The 25,487-nt window shown below is 39.3% G+C and overlaps 1 long non-coding RNA gene across 1 annotated transcript in view; it reads left to right on the top strand.

Annotated features, from left to right (window-relative positions):
- Positions 1–5,633: 5,633 nt before the first annotated feature.
- The window catches only part of LOC132640803 (uncharacterized), a 78,808-nt gene continuing 58,954 nt past the window's right edge, over positions 5,634–25,487 (top strand). Inside the window, exon 1 of the long non-coding RNA XR_009582403.1 lies at positions 5,634–5,927. This is a non-coding gene — a long non-coding RNA (uncharacterized LOC132640803). The remainder of the gene's footprint in view (positions 5,928–25,487) is intronic.

Genomic DNA, 25,487 nt, shown 5'->3' with positions numbered 1-25,487 from the left:
TCAAACCTCTTCTCTAAACCATCCTCCCATGCTATCATGAACACTTGCAATCCCCGGGAAGGTGCTAGAGTGTATTCAAGTATGTCCCTCCTCATGAACAATGCTTGCATCGCTTGAAGTTCCTTCGCTTGGCTCCTTGTAAAAGGTCTTGATGCCACTTGAATTGTATCATTCTCCCCTTCTTGAAGAGAATTTGTCCTCAAATTTAAGGGATCATCATCTTGCACCACCATAGGAGAGAGATCACAAACATTGAAGGTGTTATGAACTTGATATTCGGATGGAAGATCAATTTTGTAGGCATTATCATTGAGTCGTTCAAGTACTTCAAATGGACCATCTCCTCGAGGCATCAACTTGGTTTTCCTTTTGTTGGGAAACCTCTCTTTTCGGAAATATACCCAAACCCAATCACCCGGTTCAAGCACAACTCGTTTACGACCCTTGTTTGCTCTCTTGGCCGTTTCTTGATTCTTTTTCTCAAGGTGAAGCCTCACCTTCTCATGCAACTTCTTCATGGCCTCGGCTCGTTTGTTGCCATCTAAACTCAACACAACATCTTGAGATAAAGGGGTTAGATCTAAAGGGGTTAGGGGGTTAAAACCATAAACCACTTCAAAAGGTGACATGCCAATAGTGCTATGAATGACTCTATTGTAAGCAAATTCAACCAATGGCAATTGATCTTCCCAAGATGCTAATTTTCCTTTAACCATGTCCCTAAGCATAGAACCCAAGGTCCTATTGACAACTTCGGTTTGGCCATCGGTTTGTGGGTGACAAGAGGTAGAAAACAACAATTTAGTCCCAAGTCGTCCCCACAATTCTTTCCAAAAGTGGCTAAGGAATTTTGGATCCCTATCGCTCACAATGGTTTTGGGAATACCATGCAACTTTACAACATGTTCAACAAACAAAGAGGCAACATGAGGAGCATCATCAACTTTATGACAAGCAATGAAATGAGCCATTTTAGAAAATCGATCAACCACAACAAAGATGCTATCTTTACCCCTTTTGGTTCTAGGCAAACCCAACACAAAATCCATCGAAATATCAAACCAAGGTTGTTGAGGGGTGGGGAGAGGGGTATACAAACCATGGGGAAGGAGTCTAGACTTGGCGCCGCGACATTCAATGCATTGGCCACAAATCTTAGCCACATCCCTCCGCATATGAGGCCAATAAAATTGCTCCTCAAGAATTCCCAAAGTCTTATCAATCCCAAAATGTCCCATCAATCCCCCATTGTGTGTGCCTCCCTCACAAATAATTCCCTCCAAGAGCTCATGGGCACACACAAACGCTTGTTTTTGAACAAGAAACCATCACACCTAGAATAGGGAGTAGAAGACCTATCCCTAATCCACCTCTCCCTTTCCCACTCTTCGCAATCTAGAAAGATTTTGGCAAAGACGGGGTCCTCGGGATACAATGTCTTCAAGCTTTCAAAACCCATCAATTTGGAAGACAAGGTATTAATCAAAACATGTTTCCTTGATAGGGCATCCGCCACTACATTCTCCTTTCCCTTTTGTATTGGATTACATAAGGGAAGGTTTCAAGGAATTCAACCCATTTAGCATGCCTTTTGTTCAAATTTCCTTGGGCCTTGAGATGTTTTAAGGACTCATGGTCGGTCCTAATCACAAACTCTTTAGGCCACAAGTAGTGTTGCCAATTACCCAAAGCTCTAATCAAAGCATACAATTCAAGATCATAGGTGGAGTAGTTCAACGTCGCACCCTTAAGCTTTTCACTAAAATAGGCAATGGGTTTTTGGTCTTGCATCAAAACGGCACCAATACCTACTTTGCTAGCATCACATTCAATTTCAAAGATTTTGTCAAAATCGGGTAATTGCAACAACGGTGCGGAGCTAAGCATTTGTTTTAGAGTTTCAAAAGCCTTTGCTTGCTCCACACCCCAAGAAAAAGGTCTATCCTTTCGGATTACCTCAGTCAAAGGAGCGGCTATGGTACTAAACCCCTTAACAAACAGTCTATAAAAACTAGCCAATCCATGAAAGCTTCTAACATCACCAATGGATTTAGGAATTGGTCAATTCTTAATAGCGTCTATTTTGGATTCATCAACCTCAACACCCCTTGAACTCACAACAAAACCCAAGAAAACAACTTCATCAACACAAAAAGAGCATTTAGCAACATTAGCATAAAGTTGTTCTTGTCTAAGCACTTCAAACACACATTTCAAGTGAAAAACATGCTTATCCATGGTTTTACTATACACCAAAATATCATCAAAGTAAACAACCACGAATTTGCCAATAAAAGGTTTCATGACATGATTCATCAAACGCATGAAAGTACTAGGAGCGTTAGTGAGACCAAAAGGCATCACCAACCATTCATATAGACCAAACTTGGTCTTGAATGCGGTTTTCCACTCATCTCCGGGATTCATCCGAATTTGATGATACCCACTCCTAAGATCTACCTTAGAGAATATGCATGAACCATTCAACTCATCAAGCATGTCGTCAAGGCGAGGTATGGGATGGCGATACTTTACCGTTATCTTATTGATGGCTCGACAATCAACACACATGCGCCATGATCCATCCTTCTTTGGCACCAAGATCACGGGCACGGCACAAGGACTCATACTTTCTCGCACAACTCCCTTTTCAAAGAGCTCATCCACTTGCCTTTGAAGCTCCTTAGTGTCATCCGGGTTGGCTCTATAAGCCGGTTTGTTTGGCAATTGAGACCCCGGAACAAAGTCAATTTGGTGTTCAATTCCCCTCAAAGGTGGTTCCCTTTGGGAGTTCCGTTGGGAACACATCATCAAATTCCTGCAAAAGAGAAGACATAGAGCTAGGAAAAGAAGGGGTTAGTTCATTAGTGTGCAATGCATAGTCCCTACGCATGAGGAGAATCACTGGTTGACGCTCCCCCAATTCCTCCCTAATTTCCCCACAATTCGCCAAAAGTGACACCTTGGTTTTTCCTCTAAGCTCTCCTTTCTTTGCACTCACCTCTTGAGAACTACTCTCCTCTACTCCCTCATCCCCCGCATTCTTTTTTTGCAATGCACTATGACCCTTCTCCTTCAACTCCCTCATTTTGTTATAGATCTCACCCACTTGGGAAGGGGTCATGGGATTCAAGACATGTTTGACACCATTGTGGACAAGGGTAATAGTGCATTGCAAAAAAAGATGACACGCTTGCATGGGGACAACATCACACAACACCTCATCGTGATACTTCCCAACGGCAAATTTGATGATAGCTTGCCTAGTCACCTTCAATTCACCACATTCATTGAGCCATTGAAGTTTGTAAGGGTTTTTATGACGGGTGGTGGGAAGTTTCAAGAAATCAACAAGTGTGGTACTAGCAACATTGGCACAACTCCCACTATCAATGATCATGATGCTAGTATTTTGGTTAATGATGCACTTGGAATGGAAGAGATTTTCCCGTTGACTTGGGTCATCCATTGCTTTGCTTATCATGGTCCTATGCACCACATAGAGAGGTACAATAGGCTCATCATCACCTTCAACTCCATCCCCTTCACTATCATGAAGTTCATTCTCATGATTGCCCTCATCATCCGCTTCCTCACATTCTTCCTCATCCTCACTATAAGTGTCTCTCAAAATAAACGCTCTACGATTAGGGCACTCGTTTGCTCTATGACCGAAGCCATGACATTTAAAACATTGAACAGGAGTTTTCGTACCTCCTTCTTTTGGAGCAAATTTTGGAGGTTGTTTGTCAACTTGCTTCTCAACTTGAGCATTCTTGACAAATGGTTTCTTGTCTTCTTGCATGGGGCCCTTATTCTTTTGCCAATTGGAGGAGAAAGCCCCTCGTTCTTTGTTATTGTTCCATGAACTCACATAGCCCCTTGACTTATTGATTTTGTCTTCCTTGAGACCCTCCTCTATTTCAATAGCCGCTTGAAGGGTTTCTTCAATGCTCCCATAGTTGTGGAGTCTCATTTGGGAGACAATGTCACCATTTAACCCAGCTCGGAACCGAGTCATAGCATTTAATTCGTCCTCGTCAAAGTCGATCCTCATCTTGACAATTTGGAACTCATCATAGTATTCTTCCACACTCTTTTTGTTTTGCCTTAAGGTGTACACCTTCTTGAGTTGTTCTTGTTTGTAGCGTTCGGTGACATACTTACGCCGCATGGCCTCCTTCAATTCATCCCAAGTAGGTGTGGGCGGGAGTCCAATAATTCTTCTTGCCTTCACTTGAGTTTCCCACCACGTGGAGGCATAACCTTCGAATTGAGCAATGGCGTAAGACGCCTTTTTCACCTCGGACATGTCATTCGTCAAGAAGATTCTATCACAATGCATCACCCAATCAAGGAATGTATCGGGATCACTACTTCCTTTGAAGGATGGGAGAGTAACCTTAATGGAATTGAGACTCGTGTCTCGCCCTCCTCCATAACAGTGATTCCCATTGACATCTCCATCGCCATTATAACCTTGATGGTCACGACCTTGGTACCCTTCACGAGCTTGGTACCCTCTTTGTCTTCCCATGTGAGGGTTAGGACCATGCCTTCCACCCCTCCCTCGATAACCTCCTTGTGCTTGCCCTCGTGGCCTCCAACCTTGGTCACCATAATGTTCGTGCTCAAGAGTAGCTTCCTCTATCTCTTCCTCATTTGGTTGTTGGATGTTTGGACGGTTTTGGGGTGGCATTGGTGCATTTAGGGGTGGATCATTTGGATTTTGATCTGGTGGGAGTGGGTTGTCCCGTTGGCCTATGGGAATGTTGTTTGGTGGGGTGAGAGTCGTGTTTTGAGGAGTGTTTCGGGGAGTGGGGTTATATAGATGATGGAAGGTGCTGGGTGACAATGTAGGTGAAGTGCTTCGAGTAGCTCCACTTGTGCCACCTTGGTATTGCACTTGGGGCGAATATGAGACCTCCCTACTACCTCCTTCAATTGCTTCCACCCTACTTCCCAAGTTTTCCATTCGACCACCCATGTTTTCCATTCGACCACCCATACTATCCACCTTATCGTTCAAGGCTTGTAAGGCTCTCATTACATCAACTAGTGTGAGTTCCCCGGTGGGAACTCGAGTTTCATCCTCAGTAGACATGGTACCTATTAATACACTCAACAAAACAAGCAAACACGTTAGATTAGTAAAATCAACTCACAAGCGCTCAAGTATGCGCACCTTTGATTGCCTCACAAATTGCTTCCGCCAAAGATTTGTGTGCTTGTTAAAGTCGACTAGTCACAAGGGTTCAAATTCTACTCTTGGTCGGAATAGATTCTTGTTAGACCAAGAAGAACGAAGACGACTCAATAAAACAAACGCACTTGAGCCAAGAAATTAACAACGAAGTAAAAACGAAGAAAAGCACGAAAGAATTGGCACGAAGAAATGCGGACACAAGAACTAGCAAACACAAGTAGGAACAACTACTAAACGACTACTAGTTGAGAGACACAAGAAAATTGAGTGCAAAAATCGGGAAAATAACTAAAATTTCGGGCCCGGGTAAGTGATAACTTGGAAACACGACCGGGAAGCCCCAATTGATCCAAGGTATCACTTTGATTAGGGACACAAGACCATCAACTAAGGATCAAGAAATTTTTGTTTTGAGAAATGGAATCAAAAAGAATTAAAGTTGGAAAAACCTGAAATGCACAACATGCGACACCGGTGCATCACATGCGACTCGCATGTTCAACATGCGAGGGTAATATGCGTTTCGCAGATGAGGCAGCCAAAGGATCAACTCTCTGTCACAGGATGCGACACGAGATGCGACTCGCATGCTCAACATGCGATGGAATATGCGAGTCGCACATGCTGCCACCAAAATCCCAACTCTCTGTCATCAAGTGCGACACAACCTGCGACTCGCAGGTTCAACATGCGACTCGCAGGTTCAACATGCGACTCGCATGTAGTGTCGCATATGGGCCAATTCGTTTTTTTTTTTTGTTTTTTCGCAAAAATCAGAAAAATTTGACAACTTTTGGATCAAATGGCCCTTTGGAGAGTCGACTTTCTTCCTTATGAAGATTTGAAGGTGTTCAAGAACACAAGAACAAGTCAAAAATTCAACTACCCTCAAATCAACTCCAAATTGACTCAAATTTTGGATTTAAGTTCTCTTCAATGTAGAGAACAAAGCCCAATAGGTTTCAACCTTCAACTTCACCTTCTCCAACAAGACCCACTTTCAAGTTCTTGAAGCTTTGAAGCTCAACAATGGTGGAACACAAACCCTAACTCCAAATGGATTTGAAATTGAAGATTTAGACTCTAGAAACGCTAAGAAACTCTAATCTAACACTAGATTCAACAAAATCAACAAGGAAATTCAATTTTTTTTATTTTTTTTTTGAATTTCGGATTTTTTTTTTTGTTGAATCAAAACCCAAGATTAGATTTGGTAGAACAAACCTAAACTAAGCTCTGATACCAATTGATACAATATTCAAAACGAAAACGAAGAAAAAAGGACAAGAAAAGTAAAGGATAGATAATTTGACACAACTCAAGACCCAAATTAGCAACCAAAGTTCTTGAATTAACTTGACCTCTAATTTAGGAACTAAAGAGCACCAAAACTCTTAGGATGACCAATAGGGATTTGATATCCTAATAACCAATCCTCTCACAAGATTCACAATCTCTAGCTTAGCGCAAAAGAGTTCACAATTTCAAGATATCAATATTCAACATAGACTAAGTCTTCTAAATGAAAGAAACTACTATTTATACTAAGGCTCAAAAGAAGACAACTACTCTATTACACTTTAACCCTTAATGAAGTTAGGGCCTTGTTTGGGTGTCTTCTTTTGGGAACAAAGCTTGAATTTGCAAATCTTCAAGTAATGGCCACATTGCAAGTATGGTCATCTTCAAACCTCTTCTCTAAACCATCCTCCCATGCTATCATGAACACTTGCAATCCCCGGGAAGGTGCTAGAGTGTATTCAAGTATGTCCCTCCTCATGAACAATGCTTGCATCGCTTGAATTTCCTTCGCTTGGCTCCTTGTAAAAGGTCTTGATGCCACTCTAATTGTATCATTGGAGACCCAAATTGAAGACCAAGATGAGTTGGATTATGGCCCAAAACAGTCCCAAAGAAGGAACAAGTTCAGCAGCCCATACTTGTGTTTCTAGAAGATCATTTAATGCTATGTTGACTACATTTAATGTTTTTATTGAACAAAGTGTTGGTGGTCTTCTATGCACATTGGAACAAATGATTGGTGGTCTTCTATGCACTTTGGAACAAAGAATTGGTGGTCTTCTTTGCAGCTTGGAAATTGCACCTTAATTAATTTAGTTTGACCAACTTTGAAGTCTAGAATAGAAAAAGGGGTGTTTTCTTTTTCATTGTAACGAAATTTGAATATTAATAATATTAGCCTTGTGCTTGTGGAGAGACCTTTGAGGTTCTCTTTTGGGTTATGCCCTTTTTGTTCTACTTTGAACCGCAACTCGGATTCTTCAATGGTAAGATTCCTTGTTTGAGTTCCCTCCCTCCATTTCTTCTTCTTCTTAATTGATTCAACTCCTTCTTTCACTATTAAATAACGTTTTAAGTATCAAATACTTGAACTTGTGTTCTTCTTTCTCAAGAATCAATCCTTCCCCCTTTCTAATTTTCAATTCTAAAGTCTTCCGCTAATCGTGTTGTTATCAAGTGGTATCAGAGCGGTTCTATCAAGATTCCGTTCTTGATAATCTTGGGGATTTCTTGAAAATAAAAAGGGGCAAAAAAAATCAAAAAATGAAAAAACTGGAAAAAGTACTGTAGCGTGAACAGTATCAAAATTATTAAAAAATAAAGAAATCTGTTCGAGTGAACAGTGACGTGAACAGTACTTCTAGTTATCTTCACTTGTTCTTGGTTTGTTCAAATTGTGGTTGTTATCTCTTGAAAATTCCATTAGTTTTAAAGATTCTTTGACTTTTGCTCATCAAGGAACTCAAGAGTCACTTTGAGGAATGCAAAGGTCATTACAACACATTTGTATCCAAACTCATTGATATGTTCTAAATCTTTCCTTGAAAGTGTTTATTTCTTGCATTTAGTTTTCTTTATGTTCTCTTACTAGATACTTGAAGTATTTGTCCATACTTAGAGTTGTCTAGTAATTTTGTGTCGATTTCTTTGTTTCGTGCTAATTTGTTCCGTCTCTATATTTTCATTGTGTATTTCTTGTTTCCTGTCAGTTTAAGTTTTTGTTGTCCTTTTCTTTGTTTGACATAAACTCCATTCTTGAACCAAGATTTGGAACTTACTTTGAGGTGTTTGAGTTGCTGGTTTATTGAAGAACTTCGAGGAGCAGCCCTTGAGTGGTAAAAGGCGAGAGTGGTGAGATTCTTTGAGGGTAAAAGCCTTCTTGTGTGATACACGAGTGTTGAGATTCACTACTTGAGTGATGTAAGGGTGTGATTCTTTTGGTGAGGTCCTTTTGCTTCTAACAATTTTTTGTTTGTAATTAAGCAATTTGCAGGTCTTCGGGAGGTTATGGCTAGATCCATGAAAATGACTTTTACTGGTTACCAAAACTCTATGAAGCAATGAAGAAAGCAAATGATGAGTGGGATGAAAGAAAGAAGAAACAACATAATTCCAAAAAAAACATCTTCAAACTATCCTTCATCTAATGAGGGGGAGTTGAAGCGCAAGGCGTATGAAAAGAAGGACCAAAGGGACACATCAAGTGCTTGTAGAAAACCAAAAATCAGAGTTGATGTTAGAAGTCCTCCAAAAGATAGTAGAGGAATTCTTGGAAAGTATGTGGGTGCTTATGATACTTCTTCAAATAACATATTCTTCCAAGGAAAGCAAGGGGGTGTTTCTTCATCAGTTGGATCCTTTTTTAATTCAAACAAAAGTGAGGATGAGCGACAAAAGAAAGAGAGAAGTAAGGGTGAGAAACTTGACAACTCAAGAGAGGAAAAAGGAGAGGAAGTGATGAGTGAAGAGAGTGAGTTGTCAAGAACTGGAAATGAGTGGACAGAATCGAGTGAAGTGCATTTGCGAGGTAAAATAGAGGGTGAACAAAAGCACTTGAGAGATGATAGAAAAGAACTGCTTAAAAGAAAAGAGTGCATAAGTGTGAAAGGAGAGTTCAAGCTCTAACCTTTTAACTCATTCTTTTTCTAGTGTTTGTGCTCCAAATGTGCAGGTTGTTGAAGAAGAACCCATTGAAGTGTTGGAACAGCAATTGAAGGAAGAATCTAGCTTCAAATGGGATTTGAAAGTAGCAAAGGCTGATGATTTGTGGAAACAATTGCAAGTAGAAGCCAAAGTTGAGCTTGATGATCTCATGTGGCACCTTATCGATGATCTATTAGTAGATGCAAACAAAACTGAACTTGTACCACAATTTGTTGAATCAAGGGTTTTAAGTGAAGATATAACTCAAATTGAGAGTGAACCTAACTTTTTTTGTTGTTCTTCTCACGTGAGCAGTCTGCCACAATGTGTTGAAAGTGGGAAACGAGATAAGTTGAGTGAACAAATCCAAGAAAATTTGAGAAAGGATGAATCTTGTTCATATGCTAATCAACTAACTCTTTCTTGTTTTAGTCTTTTATCTCCTTTCATGCAGAAAATTGAGGATGAACTTTGTGTAAAGGATGATGACAGCTCACTTGAAGAAGACAATCTCATTGGTTAAAGTTTTAAAGTGTGGGATATAACCCATTGTGGGATGATACTAAACATGAGTTTGCTGTACATTTTTGTCCACTTTGGGATTCCAATGAAGGAAGTAAAGGTGATGAAGTTTCCAATGAAGACATTGAGACACATGAAGCTTTTGATGCCGTAGATATTAAGAAAGTTGAGCTAGGTGCAGAATGTAGTAGCTCTAGTGTGAAGAAGGATAAGTGCTCACATGTTGCTAACTGCACAATATCTTTATCTTGTTTCGTAGATCTTTTTTTGCAGCCTCATACCAAGTCACTTCACAAGAAAATAACTTTTGATCCATATCACGACCATGGTATATTGAATGGTGAGGTTAAGTTGTTTAGAAAGAGCAAATATGGTATGTTTTCTTGGTATTCATATGCTTTTGGTCTGGCTAATGATCCTCTACTGTTTAAAGAGCTAATGAGTTGTGTTTTTAGTTCTTGTGTTGGAAATTACATTGTTCTATTAGATGATTTAATGCTTGGATATTTAAAAGGGGTGTTTGTGCATAAAAGAACTAAGTGGGTTAAGTGGTTGCATGGTCACTACCTTGTGTTGTTTTTACCAAATGTTTGTTTTGTTTCCTTTGTTTGGTCCCTACTTATTGTGATTAACATGTTGGTTGCAGGTCATGTCAAGATTCGAGGACGAATCTTCTTTAAGAGGGGGAGAATGATAGCAACTATAGAGGCTCAAATGCATTAAGGAGCAAAAAAAGGTCACCACCAAGATTCGGGACGAATCTTCTATAAGAGGGCTATAGCAACCAAGGAAGCTTAATTTTCGTTGAAGACTAAAAAAATATCAAGATGCTTTAATGGGCATCATTTGGTAATGAAAACATGTCTTGTAATGGAGGAATAGCTCCAGCCCAAAGTAGATCTTTTGGGAAAGTCTTAATACTAATTGGAGGCCCAAATTGAAGACCAAGATGAGTTGGATTATGGCCCAAAGAAGGAACAAGTTCAGCAGCCCATACTTGTGTTTCTAGAAGATCATTTAATGCTATGTTGACTACATTTAATGTTTTTATTGAACAAAGTGTTGGTGGTCTTCTATGCACATTGGAACAAATGATTGGTGGTCTTCTATGCACTTTGGAACAAAGAATTGGTGGTCTTCTATGCAGCTTGGAAATTGCACCTTAATTAATTTAGTTTGACCAACTTTGAAGTCTAGAATATTCTTTATTTTCTTTAGATTTCTCCTATATAAAGGGGTGTTTTCTTTTTCATTGTAACGAAGTTTGAATATTATAATATTAGCCTTGTGCTTGTGGAGAGACCTTTGAGGTTCTCTTTTGGGTTATGCCCTTTTTGTTCTACTTTGAACCGCAACTCGGATTCTTCGATGGTAAGATTCCTTATTTGAGTTCCCTCCCTCCATTTCTTCTTCGTCTTAATTGATTCAACTCCTTCTTTCACTATTAAACAACGTTTTGACTATCAAATACTTGAACTTGTGTTCTTCTTTCTCAAGAATCAATCCTTCCCCCTTTCTAATTTTCAATTCTAAAGTCTTCCGCTAACCGTGTTGTTATCAGTGGGCCATGACTGGTGCCCAAGCTGGACACTCGTACACGTACCTGTTAGATATAGTCAGACTGAATCTAAGAACAATATGGAAACTTGCAAAAACTCCAAAGGTTCATAACGTCATCACACATATATATATCAAGATAACCTGTCTCCTGAGGAGTCACAACTAATCAAAACGTAATACGATACGCAAGCCGACAAGGCTGCCACTACATACCAATACGATATGCAAGCCGACAAGGTTGCCACTACATACGAACATATCCATAGCAAATCACATAGACACAGCTGAACAAAACTTATACACAACCCACACATATGTCTACCGACCTCTAAGAGTATCGATAGTGAAATATGACAGGACAGGGCCCCGCCGTACCCCTGGATAAACATATATATACATCAAAAGATGTACCAAAAGTCTAGGCTCCGGAACAATGGAGCTCTCCAAGACAGATGAGTCGAAGTCCTAAGCTGGAGGATCACCAAATCGAGTATCCGTACCTGCATGCATGAAACGCAGCCCCCCGAAGAAAGGGGGTCAGTACGAGATATGTACTGAGTATATACAACATGAAATACAATAAAGAGGATCATGACTGAAATAGAGATTACATGAGACAAGTATGACAATCATAATACCAATACACTTGCCTTATGAAATGTAAATCATGCATATCAATATCATATATCATACCCGGCCCATTATGGGACTCGGTGAATAAAGTCATCATATACCATCCTTGGCGCCATAATCACATCATCATATCATATCATATATATATATATATATATATATATATATACTGTATCCCAGCCCTCTAGTGAGGGACTCGGTGAACAATGCAGTGAAACTGTGCACTAGAACGTACCCCGACCCAGGACTCGGTGAAAGATACATTGAGGCATGCACGAGCAGAGTAGTGAGCAACCATATGCAAACTAAGTTATATCTGAGACTCAATAGATTAATCAAAATGAACCATCATTTGATAATCAAAACAATAGTCATATCAAGTATCCTTCGAATGTCACTATGGATTATATCAAAATAGAACTTCTGGAATCATAGACACGTATCAAGACATAATGAAATAGCTTCTGGAAATCAGGAACATTAGCCATCCTAGTTCCTCTAAGAATAAGAGTTTCTTTGGGATTTATACATTTGTCATCAGTTTGCCTCACATAGATCATGCCAAAAGAAAGAAGGGATAGCTTTACATACCTTTGGCGCTTAGTCCGTGACTTGATATGTATATGCTGCCCAAAGTATCTCAACCTATATTAAGATGTCAAGACTATGGTTCAGCTACGGAAAGGCATAAAACGTACTTCAACGTTAGTAGCTTATTTCTAGACAATTGGGCAGCACTTCCCCTATATCGCTCACTCTCCTCACATCTAAGCCAACTATACAACAACCAACATAGCATCAACGAAGGCACGTCTAAGTTATCGCATCAAGAACTAGTTAAAACAAGACCCAAGGATACCCCACACAGCCCACACCATTCCAAATCAGCCCACATAACGACTACGACATTATCAAATTATTCCTAATAATCTATCCACCACACTTCACCAAAATGACCTTATAATAGTCCAACAATTACAACAACGCAATGTATAATTTTACTACACTTAGCCCTCCAATTCAACGAGAACAACAACACAACCAGAACCCGATCATTTTCGACACAATATAACCATAACTTTAAATACCAAATTCCTTTACTTTCATCATATAATCAATGACAACAATAACAACAACACCAATTAAAATTAATTCACCATTGTTAGAAGAAAACAGCCCCTGTACGGCCCAAACAAAATCTCAACATCAACACACAATTCTTGCATCCAATTCCACATCCACCAATTCATACAAAGACCAAACCATCTCTAAAACATGTAGGAGAGTATTAAACCTTAAGCTTAGCCTCTTAATGTTGCTGGAATTTATGGATTAAAAATCGCCAATATTCTTGCTGCCCCAAGGATCAAATTCACGTTGCCAATCACTTTAGAATATATAGAACACCTTAGAAACTAAATTCTTGCTATCAAAATTTTGGACCTCTTCATGAGCAGCCATGGCCATGAGCTGCCATGGCCATAAGCTCCTCTCTCTCTAATTCAATTTTGTTGAAGTTGAAAAACGGAATGTATGACTAATGAATTAGTCATCAACTAAGGTCTTATATTCTGCCCATAATTATTACACGTGCCCCACTATAGCATGGCCCAATCAGATTTGGCCATGTTGTAGTGGGGTCCATTTAGCACTACTTAGTCTTAATTAATTATTAATCCCCACTTAATAATCTAATTATGGTTAATTAATCCCTAATCTCCACTAATATTTCTACACCAATTGAATTTTACAAGCAAATCGTGCACTTATTAAAAATTGGGGATTAAAAGTCCTCGTCTCATATCCCAAAAATAATCTTATCCTTGAATTTATGTCCATTAGCTCACGAATAGTCCAATGTACAAAAATACGGGATATAACAGTTTCACTGCATTGTTCACCGAGTCCCTCAATAGAGGGCCGGGTACGGTATATATATATATATATATATATATGATGATGTGATTATGGCATCGAGTATGGTATATGATGACTTTATTCACCGAGTCCCATAACGGGCCGGATATGGTATATGGTATAGACATGCATGATTCTTATCTCGTAAGGCACAGGTGCATTGGTATCTTTGATTATCTGTGATGCCCCGTATTTTTGCACGTTGGCTTATTCGCAAGTTAGTCGACACAAGTTCAAGGACAAGATTATTTTTGAGATTTGAGACAAGGATTTTTTAATCCCGTTTTTTTAATAAAGTGCACGATTTGTTATAAATTTCAATTAGTATAGAAATATTAGTGGAGATTAGAGATTAATTAACCATGATTAGATTATTAAGTGGGGATTAATGATTCATTAGCCTAATTAGTGTATCAAGTGGGCCCCATGATCAGAATTAACCATGATTAGAATTAACCGTGATTAGAATTAACCATGACCAGACCACTAAGTGGGCCCCACTACAATATGGCTTATTAGGATTGGTCCATGCCATATCTCATAGGTGGGCTGCATAAATAAATGCAATGTGATGACTAATTGATCATTTTTCATTTCACAAAACTTATTGAAGGAGAGAGAGAAGCTCCTAGGCCATGGCAGCTCTTAGAGCTCATGGCCATGGCAGCTCTTAGAGCTCACAGCCATGGCAGCCCTTTAGAGCTCATGTCCAGCCCTCCTCCACACCATTAAATTGCTAATCTTCATCTTGATGTGGAGAAAGAACTATGAACAACCATGGCTGCCAAGCTAGGCCAAGGTAAATATTTTGATAGAAAGAAGATTATGAATTCCTAAGGTGTTCTAAGCATTTAAAGGAGCAGCGAGGTTAGAGTTTAAGTTGAAGAAGATGAAGTGGTGCAAATGGTGCAAGTTATTGTAGGTCTGTCCTAATTAAATTTGAGGTAAGATTTCTTCTTTTGTCATGAAATTGGAAGTAAGAAAATTGTATGATTAATGTTGGCGTGCAAGTGGGAAGAATTGGAGTTGTTCCAATTAGATTGGGTTTGATTGTTGTTGTTGTTATTAATGTTATGGATTATGTGTTAAAAGTGAAAGGAAAGCTTAAATCATGCCAGGAATTTGTATTGATTTCATGGGCTGTTTTAGAACTTGTTGTGATATTAGGATAGTTCCCTTGTATATAGTAGTTGATGTCGTTGTTGTGTTGTTGCTGATATGAATCACCAAACTTGGAAGAAAGAAGCGTATAAAATATCGTATGCGAAGCGTACGTGGTCTGCTTGGTATATTCTTATCTGTTCGTAAGATTATCGGGCATTGTTATGTGGTAACTCAGGGCTGTTTGGGGCGTGTTGTTGTTCTTGTTGAATTGGAGGACTAAGTGTAGTTAAGATTATGTATTGTGTTATTGTAATTGTTGGACTATTATAAGGTCGTTTCGCTGAAGTGTTGTGACTATAGATTATTAGAAGTAACTTGAATATGTCGTAGCCGTTATGTTAACGATTATTGAATGTTGTAATGTGTGGGCTGATTGGAATGTTATGCGGGCTGTTCGGAGTATTCTTGAATTATGCCTTGGCTAGTCCTGATATGGTACTTGAACGTGTGGTTGTTGATGTTGACTTGGTCGTTTTATAGTTGGCTTGAAAATGAGAGAAATGAACAATATAGGGGAAATGCCGTCCAATTTTCTAGAAATAAGCTACTAACGTTGGAATACGTTTTGAACCTTTCCGTAGCTTAACCATAGTTCTTAATGTCTTAATATAGGTTGAGACACTTCGGGCAGCATATACGTATTGTATCACGGATAAGCGTTAAAGGTATGTAAAGTTATCCTTTCTTTCTTTTTGGCATGATCTATGTGAGACAAACAGACGACGAATGTATAAACTCCAAAGAAACTCCTATTCTTGGAGACACTAGGATGGCTAATGTTCTTGATTTCCCGAACCTATTTCATTATGTCTTGATACGTGTCTATGATTCTTGAAGTTCTATTTGATATAATCCATAGTGACATTCGAGGGGTACTTAACATGACTGTTGTCTTTGATACTCAAGTATTAGTTCATTCTACTTATTCTATTGAGTCTCAGATGATGATTTAGTTTGCATATGGTTGCTCACTACTCTGCTCGTGCATGCCGTTAAAATATCTTTCACCCAGTCCCGGGCCGGGTATGTTTTCGTGCACAGTTTCACTGCATTGTTCACCGAGTCCCTCACTAGAGGGCCGGGTACGGTATATATACATATATATATATATATATATATATATATATATATATGATTATGGCGCCGAGGATGGTATATGATGACTTTATTCACCGAGTCCCATAATGAGCCGGGTATGATATATGATGTTGATATGCATGATTTACATTTCATAAGGCAAGTGTATTGATATTTTGATTGTCATACTTATCTCCTGTGATCTCTATTTCAGTCATGATCCTCTTTATTGTATTTCATGCTTTATATACTCAGTACATATCTCGTACTGACCCCCTTTCTTCGGGGGGCTGCGTTTCATGCCCGCAGGTATGGATACTCGATTTGGTGATCCTCCAGCCTAGGATTTCTACTCAGCTGTTTCGAGAGCCCTATTGTTCCGGAGCCTATCTTATTTTGGTACAGATTTTTTGATGTAGACTTATGTTTATCCAGGGGTACGGCGGGGCCCTGTCCCGTCATATTTCACTATTGATACTCTTAGAGGTCTGTAGACATATATGTGTGGGTTGTGTATAAGTTTTGTTCAGCTGTGTCTATATGATTTGATGAGGATATTCCCGTCTATAGTGGCAGCCTTGTCGGCTTGCGTATCATATTGGTATGTAGTGGCAGCCTTGTCGGCTTGCATATCGTATTACGTTTTGATTAGTTGTGACTCCTTAGGAGACAGGTTATCTTGATATATTTGATGTTGTGAACCTTTAGTGTTTTTGCAAGTTTCCATATTGTCTTTAGTTTCAGTCTAACTATATCTAACAGGTACGTATACGAGTGTCCAGCTCGGGCACTAGTCATGGCCCACGCGGTTGGGTTGTGACAAAAGTGGTATCAGAGCAGTTCATCCTCGGAGTGTCTACAGACCCTGTCTAGTAGAGTCTTGTTGTGCACCACATCTATAAACAGGAAGCTACAGGACATTTAGGATGTTACCTTTCCTTCTTACTCTAGATTGAGCCAAGAGATAGGAAATGATATCCCTTATATACTGACCTCTGATTTCAGCAGGAGAATGGTGTCGACAAGAGAAGGTAAGTAAGTAATGCTACTGGGAGTTACAGAGGCTAATATTTCATTGAGGTTACGTTATCAGAAATTGTATATACAGAATGGCAAACTGGCCATCATCAAGGTAAGTTATTGTAAGTATAGTAAGAAAATGGATTGAATGTATATATTGCTGATAAGTTCAGTTATAAGGTGCGCACAGAAGAAGCTGAAGGAATCAGTAACGGTAAGCAGAATATATGTCAAATATAGTGTGAATGTTGCAGGTATGATTGAAACCTGCGGTTAAAGATTGAAAGGGAAAATAAACAGGAAAGTGTAACAGGTACAGTTTGAGTTGGACATACGAGGTAAGTTCATCATTTTCATATTGTTATTGATGTGGCGAGCCCTGTGCGGCTATGATACGAGATAATATGTATATATGTTGGCCCTGTGAGGCATTGTTGGTATTTCCTGCGTGCAGGTTTTGAGATAATAAGAAATACAGAGGAAACTCTGCCAAAATTTTCCTAGAAATAAAAAGAGAATGAGATATAAGTTCGTAAAAAGTCTTGAAAGGTCATGTCAATAGTAATGATAAGATTTGACTAAGTTGCGAGTACGGCTGACTTCGAGAAATAAGTTAACCGTTGAATTAATGGTAATAGCAATCATGAGGTCGATATCGATATGGTAAAAAGAAATGCTAGGATAATTTGGAAGGGCTTGTGATAATAAGAGATGATTTAGAAAAGGCTAGCAAATTTTAATAGAGTGTTATATTGAGGTATCAACTGAATTGATAAGCAGGGGTAAATTACGACGAGTTTATAGTAAGAAGAAGTAATAGTATGATTGAGACAAGAATACAGAGGAAAAAGAATTGTGACGAATATGAATGTATTGATAAGACAGCTTGTGAGGTATTAAGGATAAGATTGACCAGAAAGGGTAAAAGGTTAAGAAGTGTTACACTATAGGATTGATTACGAATAGGATGTAATGTGAATATAATAAGGATTGTTATGAAAATGAGCAAAGCCTAGCGAGGAAGTGACTAAAAGATATAACGTGATCTATGTGACTAAAGTATAAAGGCGAGCTATAGAACGAATAAGAAAGACTTATAAAGCTCTTCTATAGAGAAAGTTCAGAATAAAGATTATGTGATAACAGAAATGATAGCGAGCACAAGAGAAGAAGGAGTTAATTGAAGGAAGGAAATAAGAAGAAAGCGAGATAACAATGCAATAATAGGTTATGACATGTATAGCCGGGAACACGAGTAATATAAGTGACGGAATTGTGAAAGATCAAACTATAGAAAGATGAGCAACGAGGTGGTGGAATGAGTGCCAGAGAAAGGATTGGGATGATAAAAACAAATAGGGATGAACAGAATACGTTTTGAAAATGAGAAAGGAATTATGCAGAAGTAGTGTTTTCTGAAGGGTACAGAGGTAGCATGAGATTCCTCGTGTACATAATAAAAGATGGACATAGACTGGGGAAATAGTAAGGGAATATTAAAGGAAGCACCCAAGATAGATGTAATTAATTGAGTACGAGTATAAAATAAAAAGGTAAATATATAGCTACAAACTTAAGGGTGTAGTTATAACCAAGGGTGTATTGTTGTAATTGATGGACTATGGTGTATTTGATAATAACGAGGTTAGGGAGATCCCAAATTTATAATTAAAATATAAGAAGTGCGGAAGCAAATATAGAAAAGAATCTAAAAACTAAAAAAATAAAAGATATGGGAAATTCGAAGGAACAATCCACAAATTTCCAAGAACGTTAGTTCTAAAGTCTTGACAAGATCCAAGTAACAACGTATAGATTTATAGGAAGAAATCTAACGCCTTTACTTGAGATAACTAATCAAAAACAGTAGATTAGGATCCTGACCGCTTTGTGAGTAACTTAAGACAACAATTAGTATTTAGAACTAACCGCCTTCGAAAGAATACCAAAAAGAAATCAAAGATATCAAGGAAGAAATTATCTTACTACCTTGAACTAGGAACTAGTTAGGTTGAAAGATAAATCCTAAAGTAATGCCACAAAGGTTCAAAAGAACTCTCAATATAATATATTCTTCAAAATCTGCCTTACAATGAATGACAATCACCCCTTTATATAGTTGTAAAGAAGGAGCTAGTCAAAATAGAAATAAATGGGAATTATCTTCCCTAGAAGCATAGAAGACTTCCCACACTTGGACCAAGGCAGTCAACATAGATTAAAACAACCTAGAAGACTACCCACACTTGGACCAATGCAAGTCAACATAGATTAAAACAACAATTAAATATTTATTCTAGAAAATAATAATATTTGGGCTAATTTTGGGCTGCTGGAAACTTCTTCTTTTGGGGCTGATTTGGACCTCATTCCATCTCACTTTGGACTTTAATTTGGGCCTCCAAATAAGTGTAAGACTTGAGAAAAAAATCTGAATTGGGCTGGAGCTCTTCTTCCATCATAAGACACTTTTGAATTGTTGATTGCAGCCCATTAAGCATGTCTTGCAATTTCCTCGTTTGAGATCTTGTCATGGGTCTTCTTGGAACTTCCAAATCTTCATCCACGTCCTTCAATAATTCTGAGCTGCCATGGATGCTATCAGTATTTGTGTTGGATTAGTTATATTGCTAAGAAATTATTACCACAGGGGTTAATCAAGGTGACGATCATGTTATATCCCGTATTTTTGCACGTTGGATTATTCGTAGCTAATCAACATAAGTTCGAGGACAAGATTATTTTTGAGATATGAGACAAGGACTTTTTAACCCCGATTTTAATAATGCACGGCTTGCTAACTAATTACTATTAGTATGGAAACATTAGTTTCATTAGGGATTAATTAACCATGATTAGATTATTAAGTGGAGATTAATAATTAATTAGCCTAATTAGTGTATCAAGTGGGCCCCACCAAGCATGTTAATTAGAAATCTGGTGATAAATCATCACATGCCAAGTGGGGCACGTGTCTACATGATAGGCAGCCTATATATTCGATTAGTGATGATGTGGTTCTAGTTGATCATTTGAATGAGTGTGACACCCCACCCTTGTTTGATGAATGTGGAAATGAGTCTCTTGGCTTTATCTTTGTGTCGAGTGATGATACTCCCGTTTGTGATGGAATGTGGATAGTCATGTAAATGAAGGTACTTTGAAAAATGACATTTGTCTTTTTGAGAATGAAATTACATGCTTCGGCTTACCATTGTTCATTGATTATTCTCTCTTTAAAGATAATGTCTTATTTGATGATAACATGACTAATGAGAGTGAAGTGCTTAGTGGAATGCATTGTAATGTTGAAAATGTAGCCACTTTTGGGGACTACATGGTATTTGAAAATCCACTATGGAATGATGACGCTCTTCCCTATGATAGAAAACGCCCCTTGGGAAATGATAATGCACTTGTGGGGAAGGAGTGTTTTGAAAAGAGAGGTGATACTTGCTTGCAAATTGTTAACTCTTCCTTGTGTGTTCCGAGTCTTAGTAGTATGCTTGATCATGTACTTGAATTTAATAGTGAAGCCACATGTGAGGACACCATAGATGAAGTTGTTTTGTGTGAAACCTTTCTTTACTATCTATTTGCATATGATGACATTCATGCTTGTGTTGGGGGTGCATCTTATGTTGGGAGGGGATCTAATGGGTAGATAGTCATTCTTTTGGCCACTATGTGTGGATATTCTTCCCTTTTGACCTTGGTGATGTTTTAAATTGGTGTGACTTGGTCATAGTGTTACCTTTGGGGTGGTATCACTTTGAAGTTGAGGATCATTTGTATGTTATGTCTATTAGAATCAGAGTGGTATTGCCTTTTCGGTATTTTGAAACCATTGGTTCCTCTATGATATCTTCCTTTCATGTTGTTTGCGATAACCAAGTTCTTAGTGCTCTATATGAGAGCTTGTTCTTCTTAATCATGGTTGATACTTGGTTATATCACAAGTGTGTGCATACTTGGCATGTTAGTAGAGTAGGCTACTTTAACACTAACCCTCATCCTTTGAGGACCTCGTTGTTGCTTGTCTTCCCTATGGTTTTGCAAGGTTTATATTCGAGGACGAATCCTTTTCAAGAAGGGGAGAATGATACAAGCCGAGCTTCATCAAGAATATCCATATCAAGCCGAGCTAGGGATCATGTCTTTGGAGACTTACTAGGTGCTTGGATTAAAGGCATGAAGCTCAAGAATATGCTAAAATGGAAATATAGGCCTCGTTTGGATGAAGTAGGGTTCTGAAGGCCTTTCTCATCTTTTGAGAAGACTACTAACCAAACAAGGCCCTTACTTCATTAAGGGTATTATTGTAATAGCCGTAGTAGTCTTCCTTTTCTATCTAGTATAAATACTATCTTAGTTTATTTCATTTGGTAGACTTTTATTGAAATTGTGAAATTGTAAGACTTCATTGGGAGCATGAGAGATGAGAGCTTGTTGAAGCTTTTGGTTGAATTCTTTGTTGAGAAGGTTGGTTTCTTGGGACTTTGTTTCTCTTGAGGTCACCTTAAGAGTTAGGTGCTAATTAGTTGTGTAATTAGGAGGTCAAGACTTTAATATAGTTTTGGTTGCTTAATTCTCTCTAATCTTGTGTCTATCTTTCTATCCCTTTTACTTTCCTTGTTAATTTATTGCTTCCGTGTATCCGTTATTGTATCACTTGTCATATCTTGCTTGGTCGTCCATGGCAGTTCGATAGGAATACTTTTCATGGTGGAAGGAAGAATAGATATTCACTTGAGCTTAATGGCAAGAAGTATACTCTGCAAACCTTTAACACCTTCTCAGGTGTTTGAAGATCAAAAGAGATTGAGGGAATCAATGGGAAAACAAAGGGGACAGAAAAAAGGTGAGCTTGAGGGAAAAGAAATGAAAGATGGCCAAGAGTATCATCCTAGAGAGTAGCGGCTTAAGCAATGAGATAAAAGAGGGTTTGAGTGGAAAAAAAGAAAGTTTTGGTGAGAGGAAAGAGGCTAAGGAAAAGAGAAAAGAGAGTCTCTATATAAAAGCCAAAGAGTGTTTGAATGCAAGAAAAGAGGGACTGCCCATAATACTACTTACTTACAAAGAAGTCTTGATTAATTCTGAGCTACTAACTTCTTCTTTGCCAAGTAGTGTTTTTTCTCTTTTGCAGGATTTTGATGATATCTTTCCTGAAGATATTCCTAAAGGTCTTCCACCTTTGCGTGGAATTGAACACCAAACTGATAGAGTGCATCGTTATGTGATGGGGCTGGATCGTTACTTGACCGATGGCTGTATGGCAGTGGCTCTTCAGCCAGGTATGGATATTGCTCGGATACAGGCATATGCACAAGGGGTAAAGTATCGACATAGAGGACGTCAGCCAGATAGAGATTATGACAGAGGCCAGCATAAGAGGGCTAGATCGGCTGGTTATCCTGGCGAGTTTCGAGGCAGGCAGCCTCAGCAGTATAGTAGGTATCCTTCCCAGCCAGCACGGAGTGCACCCCCACAGTTTACAGGCAGGAGATTTGAGAGTACAGGGTATTCAGGAGCCGGTCAGAGCTCCAGGGTTTCAGGTTCGCAGGTGAACAGGGGTTCGAGTCAGTCGAGGCCACCTTTGCCTCGGTGCTCTCGGTGTGGTAGGTCCTATTTTAGGGAATGCCATTTTGCTACAGGTGCTTGTTTTTCTTGTGGCCGCCAAGGCCATATTATGAGAGAGTGTCCGTATGGTGGCGGTCCAGGTGGTGTAGCTCAGCCCACTGGATCGGTTGCTGGTTCATCTTCCTCTGTAGCTATGCGCCCTATGAGGCAGGGTATTCAAACACCAGCAGGCCGTGGTAAAGGTCGTGGCAGAGCTTCCAGTTCTAGCGGTCCTTCGAACCACATATATGCTTTGGCTAGTAGACAGGATCAGGAGGCGTCACCAAATGTGGTTACAGGTATATTATTGATTTTCTCTCGGGATGTATATGCGTTGATAGATCCAGGCTCCACCTTATCATATATATATCTCCCTTTGTTGCTGGTAGAATCGGAATAGAACCTAAGTCGATAGAACCATTTGAGGTAGCTACACCGGTAGGAGATTCTGTTATAGCAAAGCAAGTATATAGAAATTGTTCGGTGATTATATATAGTCGTCATACCACGGCAGATCTGATAGAGTTAGATATGACGGAGTTTGACGTTATTATGGGTATGGACTAGTTAGCTTCTTGTTATGCTAACGTTGATTGTAGGGAAAAAATAGTCCGATTTCAGTTCCCAGGGGAGCCGATTATAGGGTGGATGGGGAATACAACATCGCCGAGGGGTAAGTTTATTTCATACCTCAAGGCAAAGAAGATGGTTAGAAAGGGTTAAATTTATCATTTGGTTCGGGTGCATGACTTGAATGCAGAGGTACCGACTCTTTAGTCAGCCCCGATAGTTAATGAATTTCCAGATGTATTTCCAGATGAACTTCCAGGTCTTCCTCCTGAGCGGGAGATAGAATTCACTATAGATGTATTGTCAGATACTCAGCCCATATCTATTCCTCCTTATAGAATGGCACCTGCAGAGCTGAAGGAGTTAAAGGTGCAACTGAGAGACTTATTAGAAAAGGGCTTCATCAGGCCTAGTACATCACCTTGGGGAGCACCGGTATTATTTTTGAGAAAGAAGGATGGATCGCTGCGGATGTGTATTGATTATAGGCAGCTGAATAAAGTAAAAATAAAGAATAGATATCCCCTCCCCAGGATTGATGATCTATTTGACCAGTTGCAGGGTGATAAGTGCTTCTCGAAGATAGATTTGCGGTCGGGCTATCACCAGGTGCGGGTAAAGGAGGCAGATATTCCGAAGACTGCATTCACGACCCGATACAGGCATTATGAGTTTAGAGTGATGTCATTTGGGCTGACCAATGATCCAGCAGTATTTATGGATCTAATGAACCGAGTATTCAAGCCGTTCCTAGATATGTTTGTGATTGTATTTATCGATGATATTCTGGTCTATTCACGATCGGAAGAGGAATATGCAGACCATTTAAGGACGGTACTTAGAGTGCTCCAGCACCAGAAGTTGTATGCTAAGTTTTCTAAATGTGAATTCTGGCTGACTTTCGTAGCATTCTTGGGACATATTATTGGAGATGATGGCATTTGGGTAGATACACAGAAGATTAAGGCGGTAAAGACTTGGCCAAGACCTACGACACCTACTGAGGTACATAGTTTTCTCGGGCTAGCAGGATATTACAGGAGGTTCGTAGAAAAATTTGACTCGATTTCAGCGCCTTTAACAAGGCTAATACAGAAGGCAGCTAAGTTCCAGTGGATCGATGCTTGTGAGCGAAGCTTCCAATTACTGAAGGATAAGTTGGATACGACTCCAGTTCTAACACTTCCTGAGGGACCAGATGGTTATGTTATTTATTGTGATGCCTCAGGCATTGGACTAGGTTGTGTATTGATGAAGCATGGCAAGGTTATAGCTTATGCCTCCCGGCAGCTCAGAAAGCACGAAAGGAATTATCTTACTCATGATCTAGAGTTAGCAGCAGTAATTCATGCTTTGAAGATATGGAGACATTATTTATATGGCTTGCATGTTGACATTTATACGGATCATAAGAGTCTCCAATATATTTTTAAGCAGAAGGAGCTGAATTTACGATAGAGAAGATGGCTAGAATTGCTAAAGGATTATGATGTTGATATCCTATACCATCCAGGGAAAGCAAACGTTGTAGCAGAAGCACTTAGCCGTAAATCTATGGGTAGCTTGACAGATGTACAATCAGAACGGAAGGAGATGGTCCGTGAGATTTGCCAGCTAGCTCACCTTGGAGTCCGTTTGGTCGATTCTGGAGATGACGGAGTTTCTATTCGAGGAGTTGCTGAATCCTCTATTATAAAAGAGGTAAAGAGACGCCAGTACGAGGACCCTGTCCTGGCACAGTATAGAGATGCAGCTCTTCAAAAGGAGAAGACCCCGTTCGAGGTTACACCTGACGGAGTGCTACGGTACAGAGGCAGATTATGTGTACCTGAGGTTGCAAGGCTACGGCAACAGGTTATGGGAGAGGCACACTATGCCCGCTATTCTGTTCATCCAGGGTGAATGAAGATGTATCATGACCTCAGATGTTTATATTGGTGGGATGGCATGAAAAGGGACATAACGGAGTTTGTCGCTCTGTGCCCGAATTGTCAACAGGTTAAGGTCGAGCATCAGAAGCCTGGTGGATTATTACAGGAGATAGAGATCCCGACTTGGAAATGGGAAGTGATTAACATGGACTTCATTACAGGTTTACCTCGTACTCCATGAAAATATGATTCTATATGGGTTATTGTGGATAGGCTGACAAAATCAGCCCATTTTCTTCCAGTCAGGACTACTTATTCAGCTGAGGACTATGCAAAGTTATATATCAGAGAGATAGTGAGACTCTATGGGGTTCCCATATCTA

This window comes from Lycium barbarum, chromosome 1 (genome assembly GCF_019175385.1).
Source record: "Lycium barbarum isolate Lr01 chromosome 1, ASM1917538v2, whole genome shotgun sequence".
Taxonomy (NCBI): domain Eukaryota; kingdom Viridiplantae; phylum Streptophyta; class Magnoliopsida; order Solanales; family Solanaceae; genus Lycium; species Lycium barbarum.
Note: the sequence above shows the minus strand (reverse complement) of the source record. Positions and strands in the feature narration are given on the sequence as shown.